Source organism: Abrus precatorius, unplaced genomic scaffold, assembly GCF_003935025.1.
Source record: "Abrus precatorius isolate BTA unplaced genomic scaffold, Abrus_2018 Scaffold6, whole genome shotgun sequence".
Taxonomy (NCBI): domain Eukaryota; kingdom Viridiplantae; phylum Streptophyta; class Magnoliopsida; order Fabales; family Fabaceae; genus Abrus; species Abrus precatorius.
In genome coordinates, this window is record NW_020874406.1 from 2,091,883 (window position 1) to 2,106,001 (window position 14,119).

Consider the following 14,119-nt stretch of genomic DNA (forward strand, 5'->3'; position numbering starts at 1 on the left):
TGGCAGCCCTAATTTCCTACAAATCTAAATCCTTTTTCACTTTTTCTTTAAAAAGGATTATCAATAATAATGAAACAAATAAAAATAAAATAAAAAATATTATTTTAATCGAATAAAAATAAGACAGAGAAGTGAAGAAAGCTCTATATATTTGTTTGAATGGATATTTTTAATTATAAATTTTACTATATTTAAATAATCTTAAAATTATCATTAACAAAACAGTTTTACTTTTATTTTTTTGATTTACGACTTTCCTTGTCTTCTTGTTAATAATTACTGCCCACGTGCAAAGAATACGTACAAAACAATATAATTTATTTGATGATGACAAAATTAAATTAATATATTATATGATTCATAAAAATATAAATAACTTGTTATAATAAATTTTAAAAATTATATTATTTATAATTTAATTTTTAATAAATTTTGTAAAATAAATTTTTTAAATATTATATATTTAAAATAAATTTAATACACACTGAATAACTTGTGAATGCATATCTTTTTAAATTTACTATTTAAATAAATGATATTTATAAATGCAGTTTGAAAAAGATAACATTATTTTAAAGTTAAAAGATAATAAGTTTTGAACATATAAAATAACAAATTTTGAGGATCTAAAAAGAAAATTTTTAAAAAAGATTAAATGATAAATATATAAAAATCAGTATTATTAAGTTACAGGTCAAAAATTTGAATCGTTTATAAATTTTAAAATATATCTAATGGTTTAAAAATAGTTATTTATGCATGAGTCACTTACTTTACTAACTCATGTTAGTCTGAGCCAATTTGTTTTACAGTATTGATAAAACCACTTAAAGTAAGTAACCCCTAGTTCATTTACATAAACTCTATTCTTATTCTTCTCAAAATTTAATACTCTTCCTCTCCTCTTAGAATTAGGTTAATTTAACAAACGAAAATCAACCTTATATTCCCATACGAATTAAGCAATTCAATGGACTCCAATCTTTCATCCCAAGATTATGCAACCTTAGAAATAAATCCAGAATTAAGCAATTCAAGTTTAGAATCTCATTAAAACGAATTAGGGTTAATTAACCAATATCTTTCTCATTCAACCATTAATTCAATTTAAGAGTTTGGAAAAAAGAAATTCATAAAATAAAAGGAATTACATTAACATTTAGAATCCAGGAATTCAAGAGTCTAAGTGAACTTACTAGGGATTACAAAAGATTTAGCCTTCCATAAGGATGAGTCTCATAATTACTAAATGAAAGTGAATAGAAATCAACAATATCAATGTAAAAATCAAAGAGAAGTAAGGAGAAAATGGAAATCAAACCCTATGTTAAACCCTTGGCTATCACCCAAGGCTGACCTAAGCTCTGCAAAGTGTTCCTAAAATGGCAAAAATCTAAAAGTTTCAAAAGATCCTAATCCTAATTACTAAAAATCTATTTATACTAAATCTGACGCCACTTCATAGTAATTACTCTTGCTTACAAGAGTAAGCACGCGCAACAATTCACAACTTTCCTCCCTTCTGTAGTGATCACTCTCATGTATAACATTAATTATTTTAGGCGCGCGTAGTTACTCTCACTTACAAGAGTAAACACGCGCAGAGTGCTTTAGTCTGGGGTTTCATTAGAGTGATTACTCTTGCTTACGAGAGTAAACATGTGCAAGCCTGGGTACTTCTTTTGGCTCCAGAGTGATTACTCTCGCTTCTAAAATTGGTTACTCTAAACTGTCTTTTGGAATTGGCTCTCTAGAGTAGTTACTATAGTGCTTGAGAATAATTACTTCCACCTTATATTTTTCAAATATAAAAAAATCTATGGAATTTGTCTAGAATTTTCTGCATAATTATTCAAATAATCAAAATTGTAAAATATATTTACAAAAATAATTGTAAATAAGACAAAAATTAAGAAAGCTATAATAATTGACCTAAATGAGATTTTTATATTATTTACAGTATCTAAGTCTATTTTTCTATTAAACAACTATAAAAAGCTAAATAAAATATATATAAATTGTGGATTCATCACAACCCTAAACTTAAACTTTTACTTGTCCTCAAGTAAATCAAAACTCAAGAAATTTGAATGTAAAGGGTTTTATTTATCCAATTTTTTTTCAAAAATTGTCATCCAAATCTTAAACTCTAATTGACACTTTCAATATTTCCAAAATCATGGTTTCATTCCACAAAGATCACACTCATATCAATTATTTTCATGCAAAGTCCCATTAAACTGAAACAAAAATCTAGCAAGGTTTCATGCAATTCATATAATGCAAAGAAATTATCTACCTCATAGGATGGTGTTTTACTCTTCACTCATCAATGTTTCAAGTTCAGTATTTTTCCTCAATTCATGCATTTTGCCTTACTCTACCATATGCTTGCCCATATTCTCAATCTCCTTTGCCTATATATAATAGATCACCTATTAATAGGACTTTGTTGGTCACAAATGGGTTTAGGTTAGGTCTAACTTTGATCAAAGAGGGTCAAAAGTTGAAGTGAATTTTCAAGGAAAGGGAATTCTTTTTAGTGAATGAACACAACAACTAGAATGGAATGCATTAAATGATGTAGTTTAAGAGGTTCAAGCATTCTTTCACCATATTTTTATTTTTGCCTTATGTTGGATTCTTTTCAACTCATGGCTCTTGTTGTATTTTTCTTTTCTTTCTTTTTCATTCAATCTTTTTTTTTTTGGTGATTTTATGGACTTTGGCAATCATTCCCTTCTTTAAATTCAAATATTTGTTTGTTTGGTTTTTTTGACATGTATTATTAACATGTATTATTAACATGTATAATATTCACCACCCCAAACTTAAGAGTTTGCTTGTCCTCAAGCAACTACAGTCATAATTAGCATCCTAAACTTAGTTTCTTGCATTCACTTTTGATGCAACTCAAAAGAAATTCTTCTCTTAAGATAAGGAAATTATTTTTGCAAACTAAGTTTGGCAAAAATCATAGTTTGGACAAGGTAATTATGTGCAGGGGTGTTCTAGGATGGATGAATGTGTACAAAGAAGGCCTCAATCATCTAGATGAAAAATTGTATAATGTATATTCAATAAGAAGTAGGGTAAGTTCTAGAGGATGAATGCAAAAATACATGTAAAGTGCATACAGAAATGAAATTTAAGGCTCAATTCTCTACCGTAGTAAAGGTGATAATTACTTAGTAACATATTGATATAATTCATCTTATAAGAAAATATGTTCAGTATGGTAGGAATGATAATTATTTACAAAACAGAGTGTGTTCATGAGTTGAATGGAAGGTGCAATAAGATTGTAAGATCAGGATTACAAAATTGAACAAAAATAACAAAAATGTTTTTATATTTTCTATGTTAACTGTGTAGGAAATTTAAATTAAAAACATATAAAAGAGAGGCAAAGAGATCACCCCTCTTTCATAAATGATGGGCAACTCAGAGATCAAATTCATGCTCCTCTTGATGGGACTGAGGGCATTCTCTGCACAAAGACACAAAATGGATTAAGCGCAAGAAAGAAAAGTATGAAAACTGAACTGTTAATGCTATATATGAAAGCGTCAAATATTGTTCAAGGATAATGTAGGAAAGTAAAAGGGAAAGATGAGAATAAAAATGGTAAAGTATGATAATTACAAGGAAATAATAATTAATATATACAGGAAAAGAGAAAGATAGTAACTGAAAATTAATAACAGAAAAATAAACTAAAGCTATATGACGCCTTTATTTGAGCTGGAGGAGGATAGGTCATCATCTTCATCTTCTTCTCCCTCTTTTATGGAACTGGAGCTGCTGTCCTCCTCAGCTTCTGGTGCAGGTGCAATGGTTGTGGCTGCAAAAGGAGGTAAGTCCTGATTAACTTCTGCTTTAGGGAAAGGTGCAGTGAATGTAGAGGCTTCATAAATCTGTTCTAATGTCATGCTCAGCTTTTTTTCCTATGTTAAGCATTATGGTTTCCATCAGGTTCAACATTGATTTCTGGCCAGCATGCAGTTTATCCTACCTTAGTGCTATTTGTTTGACCTGTTCTCTCATTTTCAATGGTGCTCCTTTCTTGTATTCAGTAGATCTGGGTCAACAATTTTCTTCCTAAGGTTAAATAGGTCCTTCACCATGGCTGTGGTGATAGAAGGGGTTGCTTTAATCCTCTGCTAATGCTCACCCATGTCTACTCCTGTATCTTGACAGAGCATGGTGATAATAGATGGAAAACCAAGTGAATCCCTCTTGGTGCTTATGATATTCATAATGAAATTGGTAATGACGTCTCCCATATGGATGGACATGCCAGTGAGAATGGAATAAATGAGCTTAGCTCTCTTGACAGCTAGAGTAGATGAGTGACAAACCGACATGAAAGAGCTTAGAAGGAAAATGCTCTCCACACTTTGGCTGGAGGAGGAATATGCTTTGTGGTCAGATTTTTAGGCTGGAGTTGCATGTCAAACTCCCAATTCTCCCCAGGTTTGCAGATGGCTTGGAGAATAGGCTTGTAGTCCTTCTCTTCTAGATAGTTGAAGGTAGAGAAGTCTAGTTGCCTAGCTTGCCTTTCCACTGGAGGTATGTTCAAAATTCTTTGGATATTAGAGGGGGTAAAGTCAATTTCCACACCCCGCACCATGGTGTGTCTGAGGGGCAGCTGGTCTCCTTTCACCCTCATTATGTTAGCATAAAATTCTTAGGTGATTTCCTTCCACTTTTTTCCAGCATAGGTGGTAAAAAGGTCCCAGCCCTTATCTGGATTTCTTGCTAGAACTGGGCATAGGTGCCCTTCTGGATTTCAAAATGACAATCTTGCACTATCTATCTTCTCAGAATGTTGGCCCTGTAATAGTTCTCATGGGCAATTGATATGAATCTAGGGTCATATGCAGGTGGAGGTCGGGATGATGAAGCGCCAACAGTCTTAGCCTTATTAGTTCTAGGAGTGTTTCTTGGGGTGTTTACCATTTTGCTGCAGGGAAATGAAGAGAAATAGTGAGCTAGTTGTATAAGGAAGCAAAAAGCAGTAAAGTTGATTATCTCTTAGATTCACAGTGAAAGTGGATATCAGAGTAAATACTGTGAGGCTTTGTGTTGTCATAGTGATTACTATGTGAAATGACAGTAATTACTCTAGAGTGCAGTATAACAAGCAATTGATGTAGAATAATAGTACAAATCAATTCAAAAGTGCAAACTTTACATTAGACAATATGCAGAGGGCTTGATGCATGTGTGGTGACAGATATGCTGTATTTTTATATGAAAGTTCATTGCAGAATGATGATTATGCTGCGAAAGTATTCACTATAGGGGATGATAGTAACTACTCCATAACCTACACCTATTAGGTGTTTATGCAACAACAATCCAACATAGGTGCAATAATGCAGAAAAGTACAACAATTAATGAAAATGCATGGGAATGCAGTTGTCATAGGTTGAATTGATGCAGCAGATTGTAAAAACAACAAGGTGGACATAAGAGTGACCACTTTTGATGTGCAAAATTGGAAAAAGACTATGTGTGTGCAGTATATGCTCATGCAAATTTCCAGCAACACTAAGGAAATGTTCAGGGCTGATTATGTGTGTACATGGAAAGTGTAGCAATAAAAAAATCATTCAAAATTCAAAGCACCAGATAATCCCAAATTGACACTATATTGGGAAAATTTGCAGACCAAGTAGTTACTTTTATGTATGACAGTAAGCACTATGGGGTTTATTCATAACCAAATTAACCAGAGCCACAAAAAACTGTGTGATTAACTATGGACAGATGAAATGCAGCACAAGTTAATTATTACACACCCAAAACAAACCTAGGATAAGCACTAACACATCAGAACATTCCAAGTAAGCACTTTCACAAACGAAAGTAACTACCCTAGGGTTCAACATAACCAAATACAACAAAATAAATGAATCAAATGCTCCCGTTATCCCTCAATCACAAAAACATCCTTGGCATTATAGATTTGAGCTAGCAATTTTAGTCCATAAGTCTCTAATTCAGAATCCCTAGTTTCACAGGAAGGAATCCTAGTTTAAGAGATGAGCGATTGAGCAATTCCCTGGTTCAAACATGCAGAGCTATGAAAAATTGCAAGGAAACAGGGTCCTTGGTGCAAGAAATCAAATGCGAGGGAGAAAGTGACAAGGAATTTGAGATTGAGAGTGAAAATGATAAAAAATTGAGTGAGGGTGAATGAGAGAGTGAGTACTATATATATAAGTGGCCAAAGTAATTATTCTCAAAAGTGATAGTAAACACGCGCAAAGTGTTTTGGCTGATTGAAGCTGCGTGTGGTTACTCTCATTCACAAGAGTAACCACTACAGGGGCCCCCAAATTCAAAATTGGCAGAAAGTGTTGTGCATGTTTACTCTCATTCACAATAGTAAACACGCGCACATATATTCTTGAAAAAGGCTCTGTGTTCACTTTTGTAAGTGAAAGTGAACACTCTAGAAGGCTTCACCTTGTGTGATTTGCAAAAATGCTTGGGCGTGTTCACTTTTATAAGTGAAAGTGAACACATGCACCTCGTTACAACCCTAATAAAGTCCTTTTGATCTTTATGTGTATATGTTTCAAGTGGTAGAAATTAGAGGCTTGTCAAGCCTATGGTAGTGCTTGCTTTCATGAGTACCTTGAGTGTAAACACAAACTTGAACACTTGAGAGATAGAGAGCATGCATAGAGAGGATTCTATCACTTTTGGTTCGCCATTTAGTTCGATTTGCTCCTTGTTTGCTTGGAATGATAAAAGTTGTTGACTTCTTGACACTTGGAATGTTCTTTTACTGTATCATGCTCACCTCATTTCCTGCCTAGGAATCATTGTAAAGTATGTAAAATTTTGTTTTCATGCATTCATCTTTGTTCATTTTTTTGCATACTTAGTGACTTGTTGTGTATTTGCCCAGGAGTGCAAAAGCTTAAGTGTGGGAGATTTTGATCAATGAATTTTTATACACTTGTGATAGCTTTGTAATAGGCCTAATTAGTTGTGAATTGTGCTTAATTGTATTGTTTTGGCTGAGTTTTATATTATTGGGCTTAATTGTTAAACTTTGTTAATTTTCGGATTTTAGAGCGTTTTGACCTTTGGTTATTGTGTAGGTAATATCTCGGGCTATAGTTATCAGATTTGAGTGATTCCAATTGCATTTGAAAGCTAAGAGATGGAACTACAACACTCATAGAGATTTAAAGGCTGAATCATAGCATCCAGAAATAAAATTGGACCAAAACTGGGCTGGAAGACGCAATTTGCGGATTCTAGACCTTAGTGCAGTGTTTGGGTCATATCTTGACCCACAGATGTCCGATTTGACTCATTCCAGTGGCATTTGAAAGCTAACATCCGTGGCTTGAAGGGAATATCAATTAAAAATCATAACAGATGCGTTTCCTAGGTGAATTGGAAGGAGGAAGTTACGGTTTATTGCTGGATTTTGTAAAGACAGATTTGAATAAAAGATGGAGAGTTTTTCTTTTTGAAGACATTTTTTTTCTAGGACTCAATTTTTTTAGATATTTTTATTTTCCCTGAGCTTCCATCCATGGAGGAGTAGTTTCATTTATCTAGTTCAAGGATCAACGGAATGCAACATTCATGAGAATCGGTTTGTAGATTTTATATTTGAATTCAGGTTTTCTGGTTTCTTGTTTCTCTCCATTATGATTAATATCATAAACTGAAGGTTTTCGTTCAATTTATTTTTGAGAGGCAATTCAATTCATTGTTTTTTTTTTCGGTTGAAGTGCATGAATTGATTTTCAGAAATTAAGGTTAGTTAAATGGTTCAGAAAGTTAACACGTTCAATTAGGTTTTTTGAGGTTTCTAAGTTTAATTGAATTTGTGTTAATTAAATGCATGAAGGTTTTCGTGTGATTGCTTGATTTAATTTGAGGTCTCAGTTGAATCTAGTCTTTAACCATCGAATTTGAATAATATGTATTTTGGGATTCCGTGATTGAATGTTTGCTTATTCTTTCTTGATTCTTGAATTAGGTGTTTTTCCAATTGATTTAATCCCTTCAACTTTGACTCTGTTTTGTTGATTCTATTGATTCTATATTACCCTCCGTCCTACATACTCTCCAAATAGATTAATTCGTCTCTGTGATCCTTTGGGAAACAATCCTGGTTTCTTGCCTCATGCTATAATAATTAGGTTTATTTTTGACAAGTGTACGACCCCGTGCCACTTAGGTCTAAAAATTGTAATCTCACCTTGCAAAAACAAGAATTATGCAGGAAGTCATGTCAATTGCTAAGGTAAAATGTAGAAGCAATGTTTATGCAGTAAAAGAATAAAATATAAAAACTCAAATACAAGACCATCATTTATTGTAGAAAAATAACTAAAATTCCTAAGAACATTGTGAGTTGCCTCTCACATAGCACTTTTGTAACGTCACTAAGTATTATCTGATTAAAATGTATTATGTGTACTAACATTACATTAGGTTTTATACACCATTAATATAAATAAAAAAGTAAATATAACTTCTAAAATTAATCAATTACGCGATTATTTTTATTTAATTAAAATGTATTATCTGATTAAACTATATTTCTCTATCATAAAAAAATAACTCATTTATTTAATTTAAGTAGAATATTTTTATAATATTAATGAGCGATTTATAGTGTTATTGTATAGTGTTTATACCTTTATATGCTTTAAATCGTTAAGACTTTTGTATACCTACATTACCTTGAGTCCTATGCAATATAAATTTATAAAATAAAGTCTTAATCTTTTTATTAAGTAAATATTTTCTTTAATCAATTTAAATATATTTATTCCTTTAATTAAGTTGAATTAATTTCATATTTTAAATTTTCTTAAATCATATTTCTAACTTTGATAAATTAAATAATTAATACTTAATTACCTAATTTTGTTTCTTCATTGATGTGTAATTTATGTTGCCTTCGATTTTTTAATCAATTATAAGTGATTTATGTATAACTTATGTTATCTTAAATTCTCTTTCAACATGAATCATAATTTAAATATAAATTCAAATATTTCATTTACGAATAAAAATATTTTTTTAACGATTTGCAATATAGTTGTGCAATTTTTCGTCGCTTTTTATATTGTTTATCGTATGATGCATGTATAACTGCGTTATCTTGTATCTTAAACATTAACCTTATTAAAATAATCTTAATCTCAAAATAAACTTTGTTTTACTAAACTTAATTTCAATCAACAACCTTCATGATTTTTATGATAGAATTACGTGACTTGAAGTTTCCCATTACACATGGGATATGTAGGAGTGGGAAACAAACTTGTCAACTCCAATCAAAAATAATTTATTCTCTTTTGAAATACTAATTAACATTTCAATAAATAATTTATCTTCTTTAAAAAATAAAAAATAATAACACTTTTGTTTAGAATTTAAATAAATATTTTTAAAATTAAAATAAATCTGCACAATTAATTGAATGTTAATTATTTTTTAACAGACGTTGTAGGGTGCTAATATCTTCCTTACACATAAATGACTCCCGAACTCATTTTTGGTTTCAAATATCATATTATTTTAAATTTTTTTTTCAAAGTTTGCTCAAAATAAACTTTGATGGCAACTCCTCTAATTTTTAGAAAGTGTTTTTTTATTCCTAAAAGAGGTTTTTCTTAAACACGTTTTCACTGTACTGTTGCGACTATCCGGTTGTGATAAATGGCGACTCTACTAGGGATTGTTTTAGAAAGTCAAACATTTGATAATTAATTGTGCAAATTTGTGTTATTTTGTTTTTATTTGCTTAACCACTTTCCTTTTTCTTAAGTATTTGAATTAATTATATTATGTTTCTTTCATTTGTGCATTTATTTTGGGCATGAATTTTGTAATCTTGTTGTATATACTTTTTTTGATATTGTTGTTAATCCTAGGGTAAATAACTATTGATAATGTGGGTGGTATTCTCGTGTTGTTTAATTTTAAGCCTTTTTATTTTTGTTGAGTTGATAAGGTTTGTTGATAAAGTTTGTATGCTCCCTCAAATACTACCACTTACACATTCATCACACACTTTTAGTAAGACCCTATACCTAGGTCTGAGTATGCTTTAGATTAGAGGGGTTATGTAGCGATGTCATTTTGGATGCACGTCTTATTTGGCTATCGTGAAAACTCTAGCTAGCCTACTATTGTGTAAATATGCCATTTTGGATGGTTTTTCTAGCTTGGGTTGTATTTGTTTGAAGATAGGTACCAATTAGGTTGCTGCTGTGGCTGTTGAAAAGGAAACTTGTTAGTGTAAATATTTGTAGGATAGGCTTGAGGGTTACCTTCCAAAGTGTCAGTTTCTTGCAATGTGGGACAATTGTCAGTATAATGATTTGTGGCTCAGCATATCCCTTATAGCATGGCTAGAATAGGCGATGATGGATGTATAGGTACAACATTATTCTTTTGCATTTAAGCTAATTGCTTCACCATGCAAGCTAACTCATCAATTTTGTACTCTAACTTATTTGGGTCTCCAACTTGAATTTCATGCACACTTTTAGTCACACAAGATTTTTGTCTTGTGGCAAATTGTTGAGAATTAGCAGCTATATTTTTAATCAAATTGCGGGCTGCAACTAGTGTCTTGTCTACCAATGCTCCTCCATTTGCTGCGTTTATCATGCTCCTATCAATGGGATGTATTCCTTTATAGAAGTATTGGATAAGCAATTGATCACTGATTTGGTGGTGGGGGCAGCTGGCACGCAATCTCTTAAATCTTTCTTAGTATTCATAAAGTGTCTCTCTCAAGTTGTCTTATCCCACCAATTTCTTTCCTTATAGATGTAGCTCTCGATGCTGGAAAGAACTTCTCTAGGAAGAGTCTTTTCAAGTTGTCTCAACTGGTTATGTATCCTAGTGGGAGATAGTAAAGCCAATCCTTGATTACATCCATCAAAGAGAATGGGAAGGCTTTCAACTTAACATGTTCCTCAAGTACACTTTGTGGATATAGTGCATGAGCAGACTATATGAAATTCCTTGAGGTGTTTGTGTGGATCTTGACCTGTAAGACTGTGAAAACTAAGCAACAAGTGATTAGTCCAGTTTTAAGAACAAAAAGAGCATTAATATCAGGATACTATATGCATAATGTTTGATAGGTTACATCAGGTGCAACTAGTTCCTTTAATGTCCTTTCATTATCTGCAATTTTTTTAAGTTCAGAATCAAGTGAATATGGAGAAGAATAAATAGATGAGGGAGAAGAAGTTTCTTCTAAATTTTCAGAATGATTTCTATGTGTCCTAATATTACTATAGAAAGTCCTATCAATTTCTGGATCAAGTGGATATAGATCTCCAGGTCTTGATCTGGTCATGCACTATAAATTTAACTATGAAAGAAACAAGGTGGAATCTAGTGAATGAGACTACTAAAAATGCAGAATATATAGATGAAATTTATGTAAAGAAACCAATAAATAAGTGCAGCAATATGAAACAAAATGGTTAAATAACTCAAGACATAAAAAGTATAGAAAGAATGCAAAGAGTTATGTAGTTCCTATTCACTAAATTCTATAGAATTCTGCAAAATTATACAGCAAAAACAAAGGAAGGTTGCAGAATATTAAAAAATGTAGGGTAACAAAGCAGAAACGTAGAAAAAAATGCTCAAAAATTGTAGGAAACAATAGAAATATGTGCCTAAATGTAGAATTACTCTATCTACTATAAAGCTATATCAATGCTAAGGTATTCACAATAAAGAAAACACTAAAAACAGAACACTAAAACAAAGCATTTAACATGTTAAATGTGAAAATTAACACCAATGTCCTTGGCAATGGCGCCAATTTGATGATCGCAAAAGTTCGTCGCTAACTGTCATCAAAGTTTGAAGAAAAATTAATGTAGTTTAGGATTGTCTCCAATGACATTAGTTGAAAACAAACGTCAAACATGTTGAAAATGTTAACTAAGAAAACAAGTAACAAAAAAAGGGGGGGGGGGATTTTGTGATTCCAATTTTTGTGTAAAGAGAAGGAAGTAAAATTATAAAATTCAATCAATAAAGTGCAGTAACCCCTTAGTTTGTCCATATAAATTCTATCCCTATTCCTCTTAAAATTCAATACTCTTTCTCTTTCTCTGAATTAGGTTAATTTAACAAGCGCATCAACTACTATGGTAAATAAAAGTAGCCACACACAACTCTGTGTTAATTTGAACTCTCTGTAGTGTTTACTATCATTTATAATAGTAGACATGCGGAATACTGCAGTATTCTAGACTCTTAGTAGTGTTCACTATTGCATGTGATAGTAGTTACTTTGGCCTGTCCCTTGGAATTTGTTTGCTGTAGTGACTACTATGGCCTCTGAAAGTAGTTACTTTCACCTCAAATTTTTTCAAAAGCCAAAAAGTCATAGAATAACTCTAGAAATTCTTGCACAATTATTCAAATGATCAAAATTGCAAAATATATCTTTATAAATAAGTGTAAATTAATCAAAAATTAAGAAACTTATGATATTTGACCTAAATGAGATTTTCATGTTATTTACACTTTCTAAGTCTATTTTTCTATTAAAGAGAAATGAAAAGGTAAGCAAAAATTTAATAAAATGTGGATTCATCAGTGTCACGCTTATTATCATCCATGTAACACTTGTTGTAATTTCAAAATTGATTTTTGAAAATAAGGTTAAGGATGATATTTCGCATGATTCTCGTGTCATTGTATTTTCATATGAAACATTATCCTTTTAGGTATCAACTTAGATTTATTGAAAATAAAGCAATTATTTTCAAAGAGATTTTAAAAGGGTAATGATTCATATTGTTCTTCTATTATCATAGTCATCACATATTTGTTTCATTAATATAAAAGTGTAGTGGATTATTGATTCATTTAGAATTAATGTTGATTCTTACATAGACATTTATTTGTTTAGAATCAATATTGATCCTTATCATCAATAGGATCCTATGTTAATGAAACAAATACAAGATTTGGAATAATTTCTCATAATTTTCTTTTTATTTATAGGTTGAGAATCACAAAATTGTTGGAGTATTCAAGAAAATAAAAATTAATGTGGGATCAAGTAGTAGTGACACTGCTAGTCTGAGAAAGTTAGGAAAGAGGCTGAAGATAGTCCAACAACTCACTTTAGTGATGAGGTTTAGAAATATTCTAAGTTTGATGGAAGTGAATGTGCAAGAAGATGGCATAATAGGTCTAGCCTAGTATTATGATTCCCTATAAGGTGCTTCACCTTTCAAGATTTTTAGTTGTCTCCGACTCTAGAAGAATTTGAGCAAATTTTATACTTGCCATTGGAGGCTCAACAGCCATATCGCCCTACGGAACATCATGCATCTCTGCCGACTATCACCAATATTTTAAGGATCCAGCCAGTAAAATTATAGCAAGTTTATCAAGAGAGACATCAAAATAGAGAGTCCACAACAGAATTTCTTGAGCGACACATGCAAAATTTAGCAGAAAAAGAAGATTGGGAGAATTTCATGGATGTCCTAACACTCACCATTTATGGCATTGTCATGTTTCCTAAGCATGATACTTTTATGGATTTAGCAGCAATAGATGTGTTTCTTGCATGCAAAAATCGATCTAAAAATCCTGTCTCTACAATACTAGCTGATGTTTATTGTACACTGAGCTTCTACTATGAAAGGAAAGGAAAAATGGTTATATGTTGTCTACCTATTTTCTATATATGGCTCACGGCTCATGTCTTTAAAAGGCCAAGTGAGATCAAGTGTCCGATCAACGATTTACTGCTGGGCAGAAAAATGGTTAAGAATGGGCTAATCACTTAGCTAGCTTAAATGAAGGACACATCAAGTGGCACACTCCATGGTAACAATTGACGACCATTGTTTATCACTGCGGCAGTTACCCAAGTGTTCCTCTTATGGGTACTCAGGATTATATAAATTACAATCCAGTTATGGGACAATGTCAGATCACTTATCCTATGATGGGACCAACTACTGAGAAATTGTTGGTTCCTTTTGTCGTTTACTACGAAGATGGAAATTTCTTTAAAAATGTGCAGTGAATTGGTTATATAAATTTCTTTCTTGTGCTTGAGCAAAA